The sequence below is a fragment of the Neovison vison genome, chromosome 9 (assembly GCF_020171115.1).
Source record: "Neovison vison isolate M4711 chromosome 9, ASM_NN_V1, whole genome shotgun sequence".
Classification (NCBI taxonomy): Eukaryota; Metazoa; Chordata; class Mammalia; order Carnivora; family Mustelidae; genus Neogale; species Neogale vison.
This window is the reverse complement of record NC_058099.1, coordinates 59,339,333-59,362,795: the sequence shown is the minus strand read 5'-3', so window position 1 is coordinate 59,362,795 and position 23,463 is coordinate 59,339,333. Positions and strand designations below refer to the sequence as shown.

The 23,463-nt window shown below is 35.0% G+C and overlaps 1 protein-coding gene across 37 annotated transcripts in view; it reads right to left on the bottom strand.

The window, feature by feature from the left end:
- The window catches only part of PTPRD (protein tyrosine phosphatase receptor type D), a 2,250,073-nt gene that overhangs the window by 667,273 nt on the left and 1,559,337 nt on the right, over window positions 1-23,463 (bottom strand). For all 37 annotated transcript variants that reach the window (XM_044265686.1, XM_044265656.1, XM_044265663.1 and 34 more), the window contains one exon: window positions 17,963-17,998. The gene's annotated coding sequence lies outside the window, so the exon portion shown is untranslated. The remainder of the gene's footprint in view (window positions 1-17,962; window positions 17,999-23,463) is intronic.

Sequence of the window (23,463 nt, the reverse complement as noted above, 5' to 3'; positions counted from 1 at the left end):
CAAAACTCTTCAAAGTGTAGGGATAGAGGGCGCATACCTCAATATCATCAAAGCCACCTATGAAAAACCCACCGCAAATATCATTCTCAATGGAGAAAAACTGAAAGCTTTTCCGCTAAGGTCAGGAACGCGGCAGGGATGTCCATTATCACCACTGCTATTCAACATAGTACTAGAAGTCCTAGCCTCAGCAATCAGACAACAAAAGGCAATTAAAGGCATCCAAATTGGCAAAGAAGTAGTCAAATCATCACTCTTTGCAGATGATATGATACTATATGTGGAAAACCCAAAAGACTCCTCTCCAAAACTGCTAGAACTTGTACAGGAATTCAGTAAAGTGTCAGGATATAAAATCAATGCACAGAAATCAGTTGCATTTCTCTACACCAACAACAAGACAGAAGAAAGAGAAATTAAGGAGTCAATCCCATTTACAATTGCACCCCAGACCATAAGATACCTAGGAATAAACCTAACCAAAGAGGCTAAGAATCTATACTCAGAAAACTATAAAGTACTCATGAAAGAAATTGAGGAAGAATTCCATTCCATTCCAAAGAAATGGAAAAATGTTCCATGCTCCTGGATTGGAAGAATAAATATTGTGAAAATGTCTATGCTACCTAAAGCAATCTACACATTTAATGCAATTCCTATCAAAGTACCATCCATCTTTTTCAAAGAAATGGAACAAATAATTCTAAAATTTATATGGAACCAGAAAAGACCTCGAATAGCCAAAGGGATATTGAAAAAGAAAGCCAAAGTTGGTGGCATCTCAATTCCGGACTTCACGCTCTATTACAAAGCTGTCATCATCAAGACAGCATGGTATTGGCACAAAAACAGACACATAGATCAATGGAACAGAATAGAGAGCCCAGAAATAGACCCTCAACTCTACGGTCAACTAATCTTGGACAAACAGGAAAAAATGTCCAATGGCAAAACGACAGCCTCTTCAATAAATGTTGTAGGGAAAATTGGACAGCCACATGCAGAAAAATGAAATTGGACCATTTCCTTACACCACACACAAAAATAGACTCAAAATGGATGAAGGACCTCAATGTGAGAAAGGAATCCATCAAAATCCTTGAGGAGAACACAGGCAGCAACCTCTTCGACCTCAGCCGCAGAAACATCTTCCTAGGAATATCGTAAAAGGCAAGGGAAACAAGGGCAAAAATGAACTACTGGGATTTTATCAAGATCAAAAGCTTTTGCACAGCAAAGGAAACAGTTAACAAAATCAAAAGACAACTGACAGAATGGGAGAAGATATTTGCAAACGACATATCAGATAAAGGACTAGTGTCCAAAATCTATAAAGAACTTAGCAAACTGAACACCCAAAGAACAAATAATCCAATCAGGAAATGGGCAGAGGACATGAACAGACATTTCTGCAAAGAAATATCCAGATGGCCAACAGACACATGAAAAAGTGCTCCATATCACTCGGCATCAGGGAAATACAAATCAAAACCACAATGAGATATCACCTCACACCAGTCAGAATGGCTAAAATCAACAAGTCAGGAAATGACAGATGCTGGCAAGGATGCGGAGAAAGGGGAACCATCCTACACTGTTGGTGGGACTGCAAGCTGGTGCAACCACTCTGGATAACAGCATGGAGGTTCCTCCAAATGTTGAAAATAGAACTTCCCTATGACCCAGCAATTGCACTACTGGGTATTTACCCTAAAGATACAAACGTAGTGATCCAAAGGGGCACGTGCACCCGAATGTTTATAGCAGCAATGTCCACAATAGCCAAACTATGGAAAGGACCTAGATGCCCATCAACAGATGAATGGATAAAGAAGATGTGGTGTATATACACAATGGAATACTATACAGCCATCAAAAGAAATGAAATCTTGCCATTTGCGACACCATGGATGGAACTAGAGCGTATCATGCTTAGTGAAATAAGTCAAGCGGAGAAAGACAACTATCATATGATCTCCCTGATATGAGGGAGTGGTGATGCAACATGGGGCTTAAGTGGGTAGGAGAAGAATCCATGAAACAAGATGGGATAGGGAGGGAGACAAACCATAAGTGACTCTTAATCTCACAAAACAAACTGAGGGTTGCTTGGGGGAGGGGGGTTGGGAGAAGGGGGGTGGGGTTATGGACATTGGGGAGGGTATGTGCTTTGGTGAGTGCTGTGAAGTGTGTAAACCTGGCGATTCACAGACCTGTACCCCTGGGGATAAAAATATATGTTTATAAAAAATTAAAAACAAAACAAAACAAAACAAAAAAAAAACCTGTTCTTCATATAACTGATTTTTGACTACATAAGTGGCACCGTAAAAGGTTTTTATGAGAAGTTCTGTGTTGGACTGTGTGTGTGTGAGTGTATGTGTATAATCAGAAGCTTTATGATGGGGTGATGGGTAATGAGATAGCTTTACTTTGGAATAACAACTCCTACATACTGTTTTTTGTGGCTATTTTCTCAGAGACCTTATGTTTTTTCAAGGAAAACTCTAATTTAATTCCTGGTTCTGATACCTGTGAGTAGGGATTTGGTATCTAGAAAGGATAGTTGAGGTTTGTTTGCTTTCCCATGTTTTCTGACCAATGTTTCATCCTCATCATTTTTTGTTTTGATGCCGTTATTTTAATTCATTTTTGTTCTATAGTTTATACTTCTGATATCTTGTGGGAAAAGGGAAATGTGGTCTTATAGCTATATATGAAAATGGGAAGGGATTTGGTGATCTAAGCATATTCTAAAAACTTGAAATAATCCTCTTGTTTTTCAGGGGTAAGCACTTTCTTTTATTCCCACGTACAAGGTAAATCCAAGTGGTTAGAGTGGTACACGTCACAATTATCTAACCTAGTGGCACATAGTATTCAGATTTTTCTACTCTGCTAATTCATCCACGTTCCGTCTTCTGAAACTTTGTTGTCATCTTTAAATCATTTTTTTAAAAGATTTATTTATTTATTTATTTATTTGACAGATGGATAGAGAGAAAGCACAGACAGGTAGACAGAGTGGCAGGCAGAGGGAGAGGGAAATGCAGGCTCCCCACTGAGCAGGGAGCCCATGCGGGACTTGATCCGAGGACCCCAGGATCATGACCCGAGCTGAAGGTAGCAGCTCAACTGACTGAGCCTATCCCTCTCTTTTTCAATTTGCTTTTGCATTATTGTTTTTGAAGATTTTAACTGATATTTTATAGGTGTTTTCGAAGGCAGCAGAAGACTTTGGGTTCTATATGCCATGTTTTGCCTGAAGACTGTAGACTATATTTAAACACATGTTAATTATGAGATTTGTATTAATATTAGATTTAGTATTCTAATTAACTCCTAATAGCATAGTACCACTCAGAAATGTTTCTTGATAGTACATAATGTAAGAGAGGATTCAATTTGAATGAGAAACTCAAGATTAAGACATGGTATGGTTTTATTAGCCAAATGATATTAAAATATGGGCTGGGGATTACCTAACAAGAAATTTGAGTCTCTAGGAAATCATGACTTCATTTCTACCCATTGAGAAAAATGTCTTCACCAAGTTATGCCACTTAACATTCTTTGTTTTTTAAAAAACTTCAAATAATAATTATACCAATATGTAAATGACCAAAGAATTTACAAGAAATTTTAAAAATTCTTCTAATTTAATCTTCTTTTTTAAACTAAGTTAAAATTTTCTTAATGTTATTTTTAAGCACAGGATTCTTAAGTTTTTCTTTTTTTTTTTTTTTTTAGGACTTGTATCTTTATTTGTATATTTATTTGCTTTGTTCTCTTTTAAGTTAAAACTGTTCTTCATATAACTGATTTTTGACTACATAAGTGACACCGTAAAAGGTTTTTATGAGAAGTTCTGTGTTGGACTGTGTGTGTGTGAGTGTATGTGTATAGTCAGAAGCTTTATGATGGGGTGATGGGTAATGAGATAGCTTTACTTTGGAATAACAACTCCTACATACTGTTTTTTGTGGCTATTTTCTCAGACACCTTATGAAAGGTCTCTGAGAAAGCACAAGCTGGAGGGTGAGGCAGATGGAGAGGGAGAAGCAGACTACCCACTGAGCAGGATGCTGGATGGTAGGATGGATCCCAAGACCCTGCAATCTTGATCTGAGCCAAAGGCAGACACGTAACTGACTGAGCCACCCAGGCGTCCCTCAACTAAGTTTTATTAATTTTATTTTAAACTTTTTAAAAACTTTTTCAGTATTTTAAATTTCTTTTCACATAATTAATTCTATATTCTTATGGGAGGATAATATGCACATATATGTGTATAGACATGTGTATTACATGTAATATATATATATGTATAATATATACATTTTTCCTCTGCTGCCATTTAGTATTTTGTGGAATAAATAAGACATCACATTTACTTTATAATCATATTTATAAGAATATCCCTTTCAAAGTCCAGCATTATCATTTAGATATGAAAACCATAACAAATATGCAATGAGTATGTAGCATGTTTATGGATTCCTTTGACTAGTTAAAATAGTGACATTAAATCAATGTGACTTTTGTATTGTTTTTATTACTTGTATTTCCAACAATTTTAAAATGCAAGTTATGACTGAATTGAACAATAGTAATTTTTTTCTCTGTTACACCAATGATTCATAATATTGCATTCCAGGCCTCTTTTCCTCTTGTGGCTAGAAGCAATATTAGCTGAAACCTAGAAAACTAAGTTAAAGAAAAGGCCAGATATTGATATAAACTTTCTGATTCAAACTATAAACAAAAAGATACAAGATCCTATCAATTGTCCCAAATGTTCATCCACTTTCCTATATACAACCCTGTGACTGTGGTAAGAATTAGGTTGATTCCTTCTGCTTGATAAAATATCAGTAAATTCTTGCAGCTGCATTCGAAAGCATTCTCTTAGACCTTTCAAGTTTTGTATGTTGTTCAATTAACTTATTCATAAACATTTATTTGTGACCTATATCTATGAGATACTCCACTAGTGACATGAAGAAGAATGAGATGATATCCCTATCTTTAAAACATTCTCCTTCCTTTAGAAAGTATAGGCATATTATACACTATTATAATGGAGAACAGTAAGAGCTATTAGAAGTTATTTAGAGTACCATGGGATTAAATAGGGGGAAAAAACCATATAAAATCCATGGTACCACAAAGAAGAGCCTTTGGGGAAGCAATAGGATAAATTTAGTAGTGTTTAATAGTGTTAAAGCACAGGATGGATGGAAGTTGGAATAGGGTAGAAAGATAAGGCTAGATATGGTGGAAGGAATCAGTTCATGAAAAGTCTTAAATTCTTTTAAAAAAAGTGTATGCCAAAGCAGGGATAAGAACACACAATAATCTGTATTTTAAAATCATTATTCTAGCAGTATAAAAAAAAGGAGTGTAAAATTATAAATAGAATTCAAGTTTTTGTTCCAAAGAGACAAATCTCTCCAGCCAAACAAAGCTACCCAATAATACAAACAGAGGTGATCTTTCTTACAGAAGAGCTAGAGAGTCAGCCAGGTAAGCTATTGCATTCTTATTGACCTCTGGCTTAGGTTTCTTACCCATAGCTGTGGAAGAGAAGGCTAATTAAAATCAGTTAACAATGGAAAACAAGTATCTAAAAATCAGAAATTAAAACTATTTGCTTGGAAAAAACATATAAAATTTGATAAATAAAAAGGGAAAGTTACAAGCTGGTAACTTTTAATATTTTTAGCCATTTTGAATGTCTACCTATCCTATATTCTAGCTAAGAAAGCTACAGTCCAGGATGGGCTGTCAATTATCCATGCATTTTCTCTTCCATCACTTAATAAGAATGCATTCTAGAGTCCCCAATCTGTCAACTCTATGAAAAAAGTGAGGGTATGAACTTTGCACCTGTTATATCATTGACTCTGGTTTTGATGAGGGGGGAAAAGGCATAAAAAAACCAAGAGCTGAAATTATGGTTTAAAATATTCCAACCACTATCTAGCACAATCTTTGGAATTTTGCAAATAGCCTCATTAATAATATACTGGGAATTGCTGGTTATATAATTTCAAACACATTATATCACTGTAACTATTTTTTTCTTAAATTATATACAATCTTTTATTCCTCTTCTCTTTCATCATAATACTAATGGAGTTAATATCATGTCAGGTAAAAAACAATTGCTTGAGATAAATTCAATGACATTGTCCTTAAAAGGAAAAAAACCTTAAATTATATAAGTGTAATTACAGAAGGAAATAAAAGTAGTCCTAGATACACTGCCTGAAAAAGAAATCCATCTATTTGAAAGATAAACAAACAAATAACCCCATAATATCAAGCTAACATGTTTATAAACATGACAAGCTTCTCTTTAAAAGTCCCCCAAAATTTGTTCACTCACCTAATATTCATTTTAGGATTTTTTCCCCATCATGCCCAGTAGAAATAAAAAGCATTCAAATTGGCAAAGAAAATTAAAACTAACTATTGACGTGTTACTTTACACAGAAAACCTGAAAGATACCATCAAAAACTACTAGAACTGAAAAATGAATTCAGCAATGTTGTAGATGCAAAATCAACATACAGAAATCTATTACATTTCTATACACCAATAATGAAGCAGCAGAAAGAGAAATTAAGGAATCAATCTCATTTACAATCACATCTAAAACAATAAGATACCTAGGAATAAAAACAAAAGAGGAGAAAGACAGGTACTCTGAAAGCTATAAAACACTATTAAAAAACTGATGGTGACACAAAGAAATGGATAGATATTCCATGCCATGGATTGGAAGAACAGAATTGTTAAAAGGTCTATCCAAAGTAATCTACACATAATGCAGTCCCTATTAGAATATTAACAACATTTCTCACAGAACTAGAATAAACCATCCTAAAATTTGTATGGAATCACAAAAGACCCCAGATAGCTAAAGCAATCTTGAAAAAGAAAGCAAAGCTGGAGGCATCACAATTCCAGATTTCAAGTTATATTACAAAGCCATAATGATCAAAATAGTATAGTACTGGCACAAAAATAGGCACATAAATCAATAGAACAGAATAGAAACCCAGAAATAAACCTGTAACTATATGGGCAGTTAATCTTCAACAAGGCAGGGAAGAATATCTAATGGGGAAAGGACAGTCTATTCAACAAATGGATTTAGGAATATTGGACATCTATATACAAAAGAATGAAATTGGACCAATTTCTTATACCACACACACTAATAAATTCAAAATGGATTAAAAACCCAAAGGTGAGACCTGAAACCATCAAAATCCTAGAAGAGAACATAGGTAGTAACTTCTTTGACATTAGCTGAAACAACTTCCTTCTAGATAGGTCACCTGAGGTAAGGGAAACAAAAGCAAAAATAAACTTTTGGGATTTCATCAAAATGAAGGAAACAACAAAACTAAAATGGAAAAAGATATTTGCAATGGCATATCTGAAAAGGGTTAGTATCCAAAATACATAAAGAACTTCTAAAACTCAGCACCCCCAAAACAAATAATTTAATTAAAAATGGGCATAATACATCAACAGATATTTCTCCAGGAAGACATACAGATGGTCAGAAGACACATGAAAAGATGCTCAACATCACTCATCATCAGGGAAATGTAAATCAAAACTGCAATGAGAGACGCCTGGTTGGCTCAGTTGGTTAAGCAACTGCCTCTGGCTCAGGTCATGATCCTGGAGTCCCAGGATAGAGTCCCATGTCAGTCTCCCTGCTCAGTGGGAAGTCTGTTTCTCCCTCTGATGTGCCCCCACCCCCATGCTCTTTCTCTCTTATTCTCTCTCTCAAGCAAAAAAAAAAAAAAAAAAAAAAAAGAAGAAGAAGAAGTAAAAAAAAAAACCTCCAATGAAATATCACTTTACACCTGTCAGAATGACTCAAATCTAAAACACAAGAAAAAAACGGATATTGGCAAGGATGTGGAGAAAGGGGAGCAGCCAATCTGGAAATCATTACAGAGATTTCTCAAAAAAATTAAAAATAGAACTATCTTATGATCCAGCAATAGTACAACTGGGTTTTCCCAAAGAATACCAAAATACTAATTTGAAGGGATACATGCAACCTGGTGTTTAATAGTAGCATTATTTCTTGAACAGCCAAATTATAGGAACAGCCGAGGTGTCCACTGACTGATGAAAAGGTGGTATATTTATGCAATGGAATATTACTTAGCCATAAAAAGAATGAAATCTTGCCATTTAAAAGGATATTGATGGAGCTAGAGCATATTATGCTAAGTGAAACAAATCAGTCAGAGAAAGGCAAATACCATATGGTTTCACCCATATGTGGAATTTAAGAAGCAAAACAAATGAGCAAAGGGGGAAAAAGAGTGAAAGAGAGACACACACATACAGAGACAGAGACAGAGAGAGGCAAACCAAGAAACAAACTCTTGGCTCTAGAGAACAAACCAATGGCTAACAGAGGGGAGGTGAGTGTAGAGATGTGTGAAAAGATGATGGGGATTAAGGAGGGCACTTGTGATGAGCACTGGGTATTGTACAGAAGTATTGAATCACTATTGCTGCACTGTATGTTAACTAACTGGAATTTATTTATTTTTTTAAAGAATTTTTATTTATTTATTTGACAGAGAGGGATCACAAGTAGGCAGAGAGGCAGGCAGAGAGAGAGAGAGGAGGAAGCAGGCTCCCTGCTGAGCAGAGAGCCCGATGCGGGACTTGATCCCGGGACCCTGAGATCATGACCTGAGCCGAAGGCAGCGGCTTAACCCACTGAGCCACCCAGGCGCCCAACTAACTGGAATTTAAATGAAAACTTAAAAAACACAACAAAAGATTATAAAAAAATCCTTTAAGAAATGATAAAATTAAAAATTAATAAAAATTGACTTGTTTAAAGTCATACAAAGACTAAACTTAAAACCCAATATAAGTAAATCATTGGTTTGCATGCTTTCACAGTCTTAATATTAATGACTAAGTGATCCATGGATTTTAGTTTCCTCTTTTAATTCAAAAGTGGAAGTGAGAAAGATTTCATAAAGAAAGGTTGGCATGAAGGAAAAAAAAAAGAGAGAATGATTTATCCAAATGTGTATGAGTGATTAAAAATTAAAAAAAATGTTGAATGATGATTTGGATTAGACTTAATATAATTTAGATAAAATAAATATTAGTCTCCCCTTTGAAAAAACTGGAGGATTTCATTCTGTGATTTATGTGCCAATTTAGAAATACTCTATCTCAAAAACCTTTTTGAAATGATATCTCAAATCTAAGCATAAAGTTTTTTTTAAATTTTCTTTTATAAAAAGTACAAGGGCAGATTGTAAAAGCATTAGGTAGCAAGTCTTAATTTATGGCAACCTTCAGGAATTCTCTTTAGATTTTGGGTAGCTTTTTTTTTTTTTTTAAGATTTTATTTATTTATTTGACAGAGAGAGAGAGATCACAAGTAGGCAGAGAGGCAGGCGCAGGGTGCAGCTGGGAAGCAGGCTTCCCCCTGAGCAGAGAGTCCTATGCGGGGCTCAATCCCAGGATCCCAAGATCATGACCTGAGCTGAAGGCTGAGGCACCCAGGCGCCCCTGGAGTTCTGGTGTGTGTGTGTGTGGACTTGGAGCCTATTTGGAGAAATCTTGGGTAATTTCTTTTTTCTTTACTGTCCTTGGGACTCCCTCTATAGAATATTTGGAATTATGGAGGTATCCTAAAGTGAAGCAACTTGTATGAAGATGGAAACCATTAGAAACTACCTTAGGGGCATCTCTAGTTATGAATGGTTAAAAGAGCATTGAAGATTTCAACAACCCATTAGAAACCCCATGATTTCTAAAAAGAGGTCAGAATATTAATGAAATAAATGATTGATACAGGTCCTAAAATGATGTTAAAAAAATAGCAGATTCAATATATCTTTGACCAACATTCCCCAGGTGTAAAAGGAAGAAACTGATAGAATTCAGACCACGGACAAAAGTTGGAATTTTAATAAAAATAAGACAAAATTTTTCACAACTATCTCTGAGTTTTGAAACACACTGATATGTGATAGGCTAATTCCTCCTTGTCCCCCCTAGTCCATTCTTCAGTCGGCCTCTCCCAGCATATAACACATCCACCCTTGCTCTGTGCTTTATGAGCCCAATGTTTAGGTGCTGTATCAGCAGGTTCTCCTTCCTGGTGGTATCTTGCTGGTTCAGGCAATGAGAAACATCAGCAGAATATTAAACGGTAAAAGAAATGAAGAGTTATGATATTTATTTTCCTTGTTTTTGCCTGTCAGGATTACATGTTGTCATGTTGATTTTCTTTCCTTAAGGTCAGGTTCTTCTTGGGTTGCTCTCTTAAACAGGAGAGATCTTTCTGCTTTCTGATAACCAGCTAGATGTTCCATCAAGCTTAGGCATGAAAGTAGCTTCCGGTTGTTGTTAGCCCAGGATGCTTCATTATCCTTTAATCTTATTATCCCTCAGTAAGCAGTCACTTATTAAACTCTCTTCAACCCCTTTCAATGGTGTCATCAGTTTTCTGATAGGGTTCTGACCGAAACACATTCAGTAACTTGTCATATGATCATTGTTGCATGTGAATAGGGTTAGTGGTGGGCTGCAAATTTCACACTTACTGCAAAAGGTGTCTCCCAACAAGAGTTAATGTGGATAAATACAAATATTTGTAAAATTCAATTGTTATGATATTTTGGTATGGAAAAGATCTCCTTTACACTAGAATTCATATGTAGTATGTTCCTATCTTAGATGGCCCTAGTTAGAAAATTCTACAGGGTGTAAATCCTGGTTAGCTTAGAGATTGCTTTTCCGTGGCATGTAGGGTCTGTAGGGGCACTCAGAAATAGTATCTGTTTTTTGAACTACAGGATGATAGGAAGTTGTGGACTTTTTCAGGGAGCACCAGATGTGGCTGCTCCAGTATTTCATGGTCCCACATGTCCCAATTCACTCTTCCTTGGGGGAATAGCTTATAATTCATTCATTGTTTTCACATCCTGAAAGACTAGTAAGCCTGGAGCTTTTGATTTAAATATTATAGAATTAAGTGCTTATGTGAGAAAACAGACCTATGGATAAGTAGATGGTAAAATGCATATTAACTACAGCATATAATTACTTAGTATATAATCACCTCTGTGGTTGTTACAGGCCAAACAATAGTAGACAAGTGAGGTGTACATTAAGCCCAAAGTGTGTTATTCAGAGTGCTGAAACTCAGGAATGCACTCACTGGGGAAAGAGGTTCACATGTTATTCATCGTCAAAGTAGCTAAGAATAAATTTCTAGTCCCTGAAGATCCAGCCTCCAATAATGGGAAATGCTGTGGGAATGTTGCTTTCATAAATCTAGTGTAGTGACAACTGTATACCCTATAGATATTTAACGGTTATTTTACATTTCTTCAGTAAAACAAAACATTTTTTTCTTTCTGTAAATTATTTTAAATTCTGATTCAAAGTTGGGATTTCAGGGCTGATACTGGTTCTTATGATGATAGCTGCCCTGTCAGACAGAGTCTAAGGTGAACTCCAGGGCCCCTTCCTTTTGGTGTGGACAGGACCTATGATGTGCTTCCAACCAATGTAATTTGGCAAAGATGATAGGAGTCCACTCCCCAATTAAGATGCTTTGTATAATACTCCATCTTGCTATCAGAGTAGTGCTAGAGTTTTAAAGAAGCAAAGTGCCAGGCCACGAGGGGTCCTGTGGAGAAAGACACAAGACAAGGAACTTGAGGCCGTATTTGGGAACTCAGAGGAGCCTCTAACCAACAGGCAGCAAGAAGTTGGAGCCTTGCTTTCAGGGTCACAAGGAAATGAATTCTACCAATAACCTGAGTGAACTAGCAGGACGATGGATGCATCACTAGTAGACCCTTCCCATGAGGCCTGTCTGACATATCGACCACATCCTTTCAAGGTCCCAGATAAGCAGTGCCTGTCCATACCCATAGAAACTGTGAGAGAATGAACATACATTGCATTAAGCCACTGAGTTTGGGTAATTTGTGACACAGCAGAGGAAACTAATACACTCACCCAACACATACTTGGTAAATAAGCAGTGGCTAAATTCCATGAGCCAAGAATTGTTTACTCTATTCGAGAAGACAGATATATCCATGCACTCAAAGAAGTTATCGTAAGTGATTTTAATACATGTGGCTAAAGAAAACAACCAACACATAATAGGCTTTTCTTTCATGCATAGACAGATACAGGAAAATAGGGAAACTATTTACAATGCTAAATGAGAGCTCTACTCTAAGTGGATATAAGAACAAAGCAGATTTATCCAATAGCATTGGGATTTTTATTCAGCTCCTTTAGTTAAAGTCTGACTCCACATGCACATATTTTTGCCATCCTGACATCTGAGATAAGAGATTGCCATTATCTACCATGTGAGGATGTATATCCTTGCCATTTCATCCTGTAACATCGGGTAGAAGAGTAAACTTTACACAATTTCACAAAACTCAGAATGCTAATAGAAAATCAGTGGCTTGCCTTTGCTCAGGGGCCTTATTAACCTTCTCTGAACAGTTCCAATTTTAGTATCTATGTTGCTGGAGTGAGCACGAGCTTTGTTTTTGCATTCATTAGCCATTAGCCTACCTTGCCAAACCTTTATATCAAATTTCTATCAGAGTTGCTCACTGTCTTAGAAGAAGTTCTCAGCAAAGTTTTTTGAGTGTCTGAATTTCTTGAATGAAATATGTGAACAAAACAAATGATACTAACGGGCATAAAGAGAGGGAATTAAAGAGAGGGATGCAGATGATATAGATACTCATTTTAAAAAGGTATACACAATGGTGTTTGAAAACATTTACCAGTTCTTTTGTTTGTTTGCTTTCACGTTTTCAATTTCTGAGGCTTTAGGTAGCAAAAGGATGGCTAAACCCTGATATATGATAAAGAGCTTCTGCAACAATAATTAATATAGAGGGACATTGACACGAGAATTAATCTTGGAAACCATTCTCAAGGTGATGGGGAAAATAAATGTGCCATGGGAGTACCCCACAGTGCTGCACCATCGTTGCCGTGGTCTATCATTGATCATAGACGATAGCCCAGAAGTGATCACTCACAAGACAGAACTAATAATAGTCTTCAAATATGGAAGGATCTTTACTCACTTCTATGTTTGGTAACCGTCCATGTCAAATGAATAATGAGTTTTTTACTGCCCCAAAGGGCGCAAGCAACAAGCCTCCTTTTCTTCTTTTCCCTGCTGCATTGTAGATGGTACTGGAGGCCAGTTAATTTGCTATCCTGAAATCGTTCTTTTGGATACTGATTTTTCCCCCCAGGTGTAAAATATGTGGCTCTACGAGATTATCCAAGTATTAGTAGCTATATGGGTACTGTAGACAGCACCAATTCTACCCTGAGTCAGGTACTCAAAGTGACATCACAATTCAGGGAATCCTTGTTTTGTCAGGCCTGGGAGCTGTCCACTGTGTTTTTTCATAGTGTGGTGAAGATGCCATTGTCAGCATTAGTTCCATTACTGGGGTCCCACTAAATCAACCCTTCCTTCCCATCACAAAAACACACTCAAGGCACTTTAGTTATCTGAAAGTGTCAAGGTACAAGCCACAGCACCTAGGTAACATGATCCCTGTCAGGTGCACCTTATGGTTTAACCAGCCTCACAGAGACTGAGCACCCGGAGGGCTTCCTACACCCCTGAACTCTGCTGCTGCACTTTTGCCCTCTTGATGCCTGATGATCCTCATAATCAGTAGTTTTGTTACAGATAATGAACATTTTTCTATAGCAAGTGAATTGTAAGTTTTGTATAAGATTCACAGGGGAGCAATAACTCTCTTTCAAAATAAAGAGGTAGCCATGCAAACTAAACAACCATTTTGGTCCATTATTTTTACCTCATTTCTTCCTGGAGGCATTTATTTGAGTTTCATAAGCAAAGTTGATATTGTAAACAAAACTCCCTCATGATCCCAAGATAACACTTAGGTCTCACAATCTAGATAGAAACATGCTTATGTTGTACAATTTTGATTCCTCCTTTTGTATAAGACTCCAATAATAACATTCCTGTTTCTAATCATGTCCTGAAAAGCACCATTTAATAGCTCACCTTTTCCCTATGAACTTTTCTCTGCATTAAATCCAGTCTTACAAAAGCATAAAGGATACATATGTGATTACCTAAAATAAATAAGATCATAATCAACCCGAAAGAAAACATTATACTCGTCCAGAAATTCCTTACCAGGAATACTCCAAAGAGGAAATAAGTGTGTTTATCTATGGTAATAACAATACAGCTGCCTAGCAATCAAGTTAGCTTTACTGTCATCTTTATCAAGCAGCGTGTTTACACTGGAGACAATCTGAGGAAAGAGAAATCTGTATGGTGATAGCAGTACAATGAAAGTGTTTTTCTAAACACAGTCAGCCTCTTGTTTATGAAGCACGATGATAACTTAAAACACAGTATTTAGATAGGCTTGGATTATTAAAGTTTTAAAAATGGTACAATATATTTAAGGCTCAGTCATTTTAACTTTTCTCCAAAATCACTTTTTCAACATATTCTAAAATAATAATAATAATATGGATTATTTCATTGAAAAGAGGGAATGATCTTGTTATAGTTTCTGCGTGCCTACATTTTGTAGTCTCCGTGCATGTGTAATTGTGTCTATCAGTATATGTCTGTGCATGTGAGTGTGCGTGTGTGTATGAAGGAATAGAAGGAAAATTATTTCTTGATTTTGTACAATAGTATAAATATTTTGGACAGTTTATCTTAAACAAAAATAAAACCGGTTTATTTTAGTGAGGTCAATTAGAAACAAATATGTATTTTTTTCAATTAAACTATTAACCAATCACATAAAAGTCTCATTTTAATTTTTTTCCCTAAAGAGGCTCAAGAAGCTGGTGTCTCAAAGGGACTATTCGGAGTGCACTTATATATAATAATTATCCTCTTCTCTGACTCCAGTAAGTATGCTCAGATCAACTCAAATGAACCACAAATTTCAAACCACCAGCAGGAAAGCAGGGGCATGCAGAATAGAGGATCTTTGGATTTTGTTAATGAGGAGAGGAATGCCAAAAAGTAGACACAAATATAGGACTTGGGATGTCTCTCTGCTAAGCCATCATAAGAATACTGATGAATGGATCTTAAAGGTGCATGAAGGAATTTGCTGTCAACTGGCTAAGTAGGAAAGAGTTGAAGATTTTTTTTTTAAATTATCACTAATGCCAGCCTGCAGAACTTATTCAAAGCACAACACTGAACTGGTGAGAATAACTACTTACCTTTCCAGCAGTCCTCCCCAACCTTGGGACATAGCAATCATTTTTGCTCTCCCTCCACTTTTCCAGTAAGCATTTTCTCTACACCAATGAGGATAAAATCACTGTGATACTACTTCCACCAATATTTGTATTGAAAATACTGTATTTCACTAAGAAAGAGAGGGGTGTTTCACAATGTACATGAGCTGTATAATGGAGCTGTATATGGATCTCAGTTGCAACTCTGTCCTTTTTCTATCTGGCTGAACCCAGTTATATTATTCAGTTTTTCTGAGAATCATCTGCAAAAGGGGTAATCAGATATTCTCTACATGATTGATTTAAGAATTATCTGAGGAAATTATGTAAAACCACCTTGTCTAGTGCTATGGAAATAGAAGAAAGGTCCTACTTTTATTCCAAGAGGGGAATGTAAGGCATCATACAGCAGGTCGAGATTTTTATGAGACTGAAAAACTTCCTGTATTCCAGATATAGAGCCATGAAGGTAATGACTACAGCTTTTTAAATGATAGGTTGATTTAGCCCCCCAATAATTTTTGTAATGATTAAGTTGAATTATGAGTACAAACATCTGCAATGACCTTGCAGAGTTGTTTGTGTGGCTCATGGACGTTTGGACAGGAACTTCTAGGTTGCTTGAACCCATGCCTCACCGACTAATGATGACCACGTTCCAAACACTTTTAGATTGATGACCTGTTCAAATGTGATAGTAACCAAGGAATAGGTTTGTATTACCCTTATTTGAACATGAAAACATTAAGGCCCAGATTGATTAAGTGGATCTTCATGGTGATGTTGGGATTTTTGCCTATCAGAATCAGAATCAATGGGAACTTTCAGAATCAATGGAAATCAGAATCAATGGAAATCAGAATCAATGGGAACTTTCTATTCTATCACCATTGAGCTCTGCTCTATAGTTATGAAAAATAATGGATGGTGGACTGTGAGTGATAACTTTATGCATAATGGATCAAAAATAACCAAAATCTTTCCCCCAAGATGCTTCAGCTGATAGGAAGAAACCTTATATTGTGATGATCAATGACTAACACATTATTGCCACTGAAAAACCAATGAACAACAGCAACAATCATAAACTAAAGACAGATTTCCCAAGTACTGCTAAAAAGGAATTTTTACTTTTTTATATCATTATGCCAATACAAAGGACATTATCCTGCTGAATCTTTATGATTTATGCATTGGGACAAAAAAGTTGTCAATTCTACAAGGTTCTTTGGTAAATCTGTACATTATGATTGAGATCAGTACCACTATTAACCTTTCCGTTGCCTGCAAATAGCAATTACAGAATAACTATAGGGTAAATCTAGGGTTTTGTGTCTCTGAATGCAGGACTAATTTGAACTGTTCTGACTGTAAATTTGAATTGTTTAACATATATTTTCTGTAAATTAGAAATGCATTTTAATAACTTACTTCACCTCACTAAATGTATGATTTTCCCTTTTTCAGAAGTCAAGTGATTTCAAGAGTAGAACAAGTTTAGAATACTCATAAGAAAACTTGAAACAAATCAAGAAACAATTTCTTCATTTAAGCCTGGCTTAAATTGAGCATAAAGCAGGATTCTTAGAAAGATCCCATAATTATACAATATCCAGAATTTTTTCTTCAATAAGATAGATAAAAATATTCAATGCTTATATTTTAAAGCCATTTAAGTTCTAACTTCAAGAAACTAAATGGTCAAATAAGTAGGAAATGTTTAAAATAAAACTTTCTTCCCCTATGTTTTACCATTTACTCTTTTTTGTTTCCCTTTTTCTCAAGCACAGCCTTTGGCATTGATGGCATACCTTGTCTCTCCAATATCTACTCTTAACTTGTTCTAATATCTGCTCTCTATTCTTAATTTGTTCTATCTCAAATTCTGTTTTTCCAAATAGAGACAAATGAAGCATGACATGTATGTAATCCTTTTTTTTTTCACTCTTTATTCTAATGGTGATCTACTTTCTTCATTCTTAGTATCTGCAATTCTCCCCTTAACTCATCTGCTTTCCTTTTGACCATCATTCCACCTCTTTTCCTTCTTCATCCTCCATTATTAACATGATTAACTGAAACCTCTTCCCCTCAACATTCCAACACATCTTTTTCCAATGTTGAGGGTAGTTCTCAAATTACCTTACCTCTCCGGTACTAAGTCATGGGTCTGTGTGAGGTGGTTGGGAAATCAAACCAACCACTCATTGACCTATTCTACTGACAAGCAGGAGGTAAGTATAAGATAAGTATAGCAATATATATTTTGTAAAAAAAAAATTACATTGTAAAAATTAACTGTATGGATTCATATTCACTCTTATAAAAATATACCCATATTTGGGCTTGAAATTTTACCCATCTGTAATGTCTTTATGTCTGCCTACCATATACAGAAAATTCAGGTGGTTTTTTTTAAGTTTCCAAATAATCTCAAAGTGTTAAGAATTTACTTTTATTCGTTATACTCTATAATAAAATTGTTCACATGTTTCTAAAAAAACTACAACTCAACAGTAATAAGGAAATACTGTGAAGTAATAAAACAAACAAAAAATTTGAAAGTCAGGCAAACAAACAAACAAACAAAACTAAACACAAAAGAAAGCAGTATGCTTTAAATCTTACTTGTTTAGATCCCACGGCTATTTACTGGATGTCTCCCTAAACAAAGAAAATATTTGATAACAATTAAAATATTGTGAAAATGATGCTATTAAAGTACTGCTACCTGATGCATGTTTTTATTACATATGTAGTAAAAAATACCAAATTAAAAAAAAAAGAGATTAGTTATATTTTGGCATTTACTTTCATATTCATTGTTGTAAAGAGCAATTGAAAATACTTCTTTTAAAGAAAGAAACAAAACATGCTATGATTATTCTGGAAAGATGAAAGATAACTTTAGAATATTAATTCAATAGTTTTTGCAATCATAATTTTATATGAATAATATAAGCATCAAATATTATTAAATTAAAAAACAAACTTCTGTTGAAAAAGTTTGTGAAAAATTCTTACAAAATGTAAATACGTGCACTGTAATGTAAAAATGTAATACTCGTTGCACTGTAAACTTTTGTTACAATTTAGTTATTGGCAAACCTACAAAAAGTCCATGCAGTTGCTTTAACAGAATACAGAATCTTCCGAAGTATGATCATAATGTGAAAAAAGAAAGAGTAACATCTATATCTTACAACAGGGCTAAGAAAAAGGCTAATTAAAGTTTTAATTAAAATGTGGATATTTATTAGTAGTATATGTACATTTTATGTTGGGGTTGAAAAACATACAAGTCCATAAAAGTTTAATAGGGTTTCAGAAGTTTCATAAGCTGTTCTCAAAACTGGACAATGATGCTGGCATTTTTCCAATGATTTTCATCAAACCTGTAAATCTATTTTGTTTTTGTGTTTTTGATTTTATTTTCATTTTGTAAGAGTGAAATTGGAGAAAACAATTAGGAATCCATACGAGTAGCTGAGGCAAGTAGAAATATTAATCCATTTCTGTAAATTTCTGGAAAATGCAAACTGATCTTGAGTAATAAGATCAGTAATTATCTCTAGATATGGGCAAGGAAGAGGGGAGGAGGCATAAATAAGGGCCGTAAATAAACTTTTTGAGTTGATGGATATATTTGTTATCTTGATTGTTGTGATGGCTTTATAGGCATATTCATATGTCAAAACTCATCAAATTGTATGCCTTAACATGTATAGTATATTATGTGTTGACTATACCTTAATAAATCTCTAAATAAAGAAATGGAAGCATGTAAAATATAAACTTAATTTGGGACATGAAATTATGGTTAATCCATTGGAAAAATTAATGGAAATTGTTATTGTTGCAATTTTTGCTTTAAAAGATTATATGACTGCTGTGTGATGATCAGGCTGGGGAGAGGATGGTTGGAAATGGAAATGGAATTCTTTAGGGAATTTTGGACTACCACACTGGCAATAGAGGTTAAAGATGCTGTAATGGTTGACAATAGAGTTATTATGACAAAGAAAAGTCTTACTGAGGAGAAGGTAGAGCAGAGTAAGGAATGAAGGATGATGGCCAAGTCTGTGGTTTTAGTAACTAGATGTATGGTGCTGCTTTTCCTGAGGTAGTGAAGATTGGAAATATATTCAATTTGAGGAGAATAGAAGAGGTCCATTTTAGACATATTATTTGTGAAATGTCTATGAGACAACTAAATGAAAAATTTAAGTTGGGTAAAGATTTCTAGAATTCAAAGGAAAAGTCTGAGCCACACAGGTAATTTTGAGCATTGCAGGCCTATAGATGAGTAGATGACTGCCATGGAATGGAGGCAAATGATGCTGAATAGAAATAGATAAAGGAACCCAGAGTCAGCATGGTAGGTGGCTTATCTACTTGATTCTTATTTCCTCCCTCCTTCCTCCAAATAACCATAACAAGGGTAAAAAAGACCTCAATAAGTCAGAGGCTAGTTTTTATGTTCTTCACGATCCTTTGAGGATAATTTGACATTATATTTAAAAATCCACAAGGTAGGGTCTCCTGGATGGCTCAATCTATTAAGCAGCTGCTTTTGGCTCAGGTCATGGTCCTAGAGTCCTGGGACTGACCCCCGTATCGGGCTCCCTGCTCAGTGGGGAGTCTGCTTCTCCCTCTCCCTCTGCCTGTAGCTACCCTTGCTTATGCTCTCTCTCTGTCAAATAAATAAATAAATTCTTTTTAAAAAAACCCACAATGTAGATAGAAAAGAAAAATAAAATAGTTCGGTAAATTAATCTAATCTGCTTCCAGTTTAATCTTTTTGTGTGTCTTTATTTTTATTTAATTATTTATTTTTATTATGTTCTGTTAGCCAACATATAGTACATCATTAGGCTTTGAGGTAGTGTTCAATGATTTATTAGTTGTGTATAACACCCAGTGCTCATCACAACACAAGCCGTCCTTAACACCCATCACACAGTTATCCCATCTCCACACCTTCTGTAACACTCAGAAATTAATCTCAAAGTCTCGTGGATATTATAGATGTTTATAGTCATCTCACCTAAAGAACATCTTTTAAATAATCTTGATATATCTTTTGTCACCTATATAGTTTCTTAATCAAATTGGAAGTGAATAATAGTGCTTTGCTAAATTTCTTGAAAAGAAATCAAAATAATTTGTAGAACTTGAACATTTACTCTTTGCAACATGTGCTTGGAATGCAGAAAAAACTGTGATATAATTTGCAGAAAGTAGTTGGAAATTCTGTACTGTGATTTCTATAATCAGCAGCTTTTACATACTCATGTAGATCAATCATAGGAATAGAGTGAATAATTTTGGAATTATAGTTTATTATTATAAAAGGAAAATAAAACATAGGAGTTTCATGGACTGGTATGGATGGTCTTCTTCAATGTCATGCTCAGTTTAAGAATGTTTCATTGTGGACTTGACTTTGTTAGTTTCCATTTGTTTTGAGCATTGATTGGATGTTGGGGAGACATGTAAACTTGCTAGATTTTATTTTAAAGATTTTATTTATTTATTTATTTAATTTATTTGACAGAGAGAAAGAGATCACAAGCAGGCAGAGAGGCAGGCAAAGAAAGAGAAGGAAGCAGGCTCCCCACTTAGCAGAGATCCCGATGTGGGGCTTGATCCCAGGACCCTGGAATTATGACCTGAACCAAAGGCAGAGGCTTTAACCCACTGAGCCACCCAGGTGCCCCAACTTGTTAGATTTTTGTTTCTTCATCTGTAAAGTGAAAATAATACAATACTTTCAAGGGTTTTGGTGAGAAAAAGTGCTACAAAGTACAGAAAAATGCCTTCTACAGAGTGAGGTACTATAGACTGCTCTATAGACTATAGACTGCTCTGGTCTATATAACACCACTACAATAATAATAATGAGACATTAAAGCAAGTGGTGGCACCTGGTATTACACATAAAAAATAATTAGTGGATTCTTCTCCTACCCACTTAAGCCCCCATGTTGCATCACTACTTCCTCATATCAGGGAGATCATATGATAGTTGTCTTTCTCCGCTTGACTTATTTCGCTAAGCATGATATGCTCTAGTTCCATCCATGTTGTCGCAAATGGCAAGATTTCGTTTCTTTTGATGGCTGCATAGTATTCCATTGTGTATGAAACAAGATGGGATAGGGAGGGAGACAAACCATAAGTGACTCTTAATCTCATGAAACAAACTGAGGGTTGCTGGGGGGAGGGGGGTTGGGAGAAGGGGGGTAGGGTTATGGACATTGGGGAGGGTATGTGCTTTTGGGTAAATTGGAAGGGGTGGTGAACCATGAAAGACTATGGACTCTGAAAAACAATCTGAGGGGTTTGAAGTGGCAGAGGGGTGGGAGGTTGGGGTACCAGGTGGTAGGTATTATAGAGGGCACGGCTTGCAAGGAGCACTGGGTGTGGTGAAAAAATAATGAATACTGTTTTTCTGAAAATAAATAAATTGGAAAAAAAAAGTTAAAAAAATAATTAGTGGATTTAATTTGTGTACTATATTTAATTTCATTTAGAATTTTCCAAGTAATTAACAAAGCCTAGAAAGAAATAACGCCAACTCTTCAGATATTAATGAAAGAAAGTAAATGAAAGAAACACATTTAAAACAAAATCTTGTACACTGCTGACTGAATTTTTGGCTTACACAGTGAAGATGAAAAGTCTACTACCTGTTCACAGCGTGTTGCTTGGACTGAAACATACTTCTGGAATATAGTCCTTCCATCTCTCCCTCTCTTTATACTTAGTTATATTTCTAATATTCTAATTTAAAAAAAATATTTATTTATTTGACAGAGAGCTAGAGAGCACAAGTAGGCAGAGAGGCAGGCATAGGGAAACGAAGAAGCAGTCTCCCCACTGAACAGGAAGCCCGACACGGGGCTCAATCCCAAGACTCTGGGATCACGACCTGAGCCAATATCGACTGAACCATCTAGGCCCTCTTCTAAATTATTTTTTATTCTTTTCTCAGTGTTGTGTGATATTGCCCAATTTTTCATTGTCTCATCTTTGTTCATGATTAAGTTATTACTCACATAATTTAATAACTATTTGGTTTTTAATTTATTTTTATAAAAATAATATTTTTCTATTTATAAAAATAATTCAGTATTCACTCTTGAGAATAAACAAAAAGCAATGGTGAAAAAACAGAAAACAGAAATCATTCATAATTCTTTCACCAAGAGACAACTGCTGTTGACTTTTTGGTATATAAACACCATTCTGTTTTTATGTCCAATTATATAGTTTATAAGTTCAACAATGACATACTTGTTGCTCCTGTTTTTTGCTACTTTCCTATGAATATTTTTAAGTAATAGGACTTGTTTATCTGCAACATTTTAAGGTACTGTATAGCTATCTTAAATTTTAATTTTATAGATGAAACATAATTTGATAGACCCATCAGTTCTTTTTTCTTATATAAGCAGCCCTGTGATAAATATCCTCAAGGCTATATATTTGAATGAATCATGATTATTTCTTAGGATGAATGCTGGGTTCAGTCAAGCCTGTATATCAAGTTACAAATTTTATAATACCTGTTGCCAAATTGCACTCCAAAGGAGAGTACCTCCTTCTTCATAATGAAGGTAATAGTAGATACTGTCATATTTGAATTTTATATTTTTGTCAATTTGATATAGAAAATTGCATCATTTATTGTTTTAATATATTTCTTTGGTTACCAAATGAGTTGACAAAATTTTCACATCTTTTATTTGTATTTATTAGTTTCTGAAATGCTGATTATAATTCATTGTTATCTATTAGAGCACATGTTTTTAGTATAATTATTTAAGTTAACTTCTTTACATATTAAAATATTAACTAAAAACATAAAAATCTGACTAAGAAGACCAATGATGACTTTTAATGTTTCTAGGATTAACATATGCCAAGATTCATCCTATAACCCAAGAGAAAGTTAAACAGCTTTCTTCATTTACTGAGATACAAAAGCGATTATAAGTAGATGAATGAATTTAAGTAAGTTCAGTTTTATGCTCCATTTTTATTACCCCATAGTCATTCAAATTTGAATCAAAGTTGAATTTATTTTATTGCTGTTAAGTCTCTTGCAAAAAATTTTAGATTGT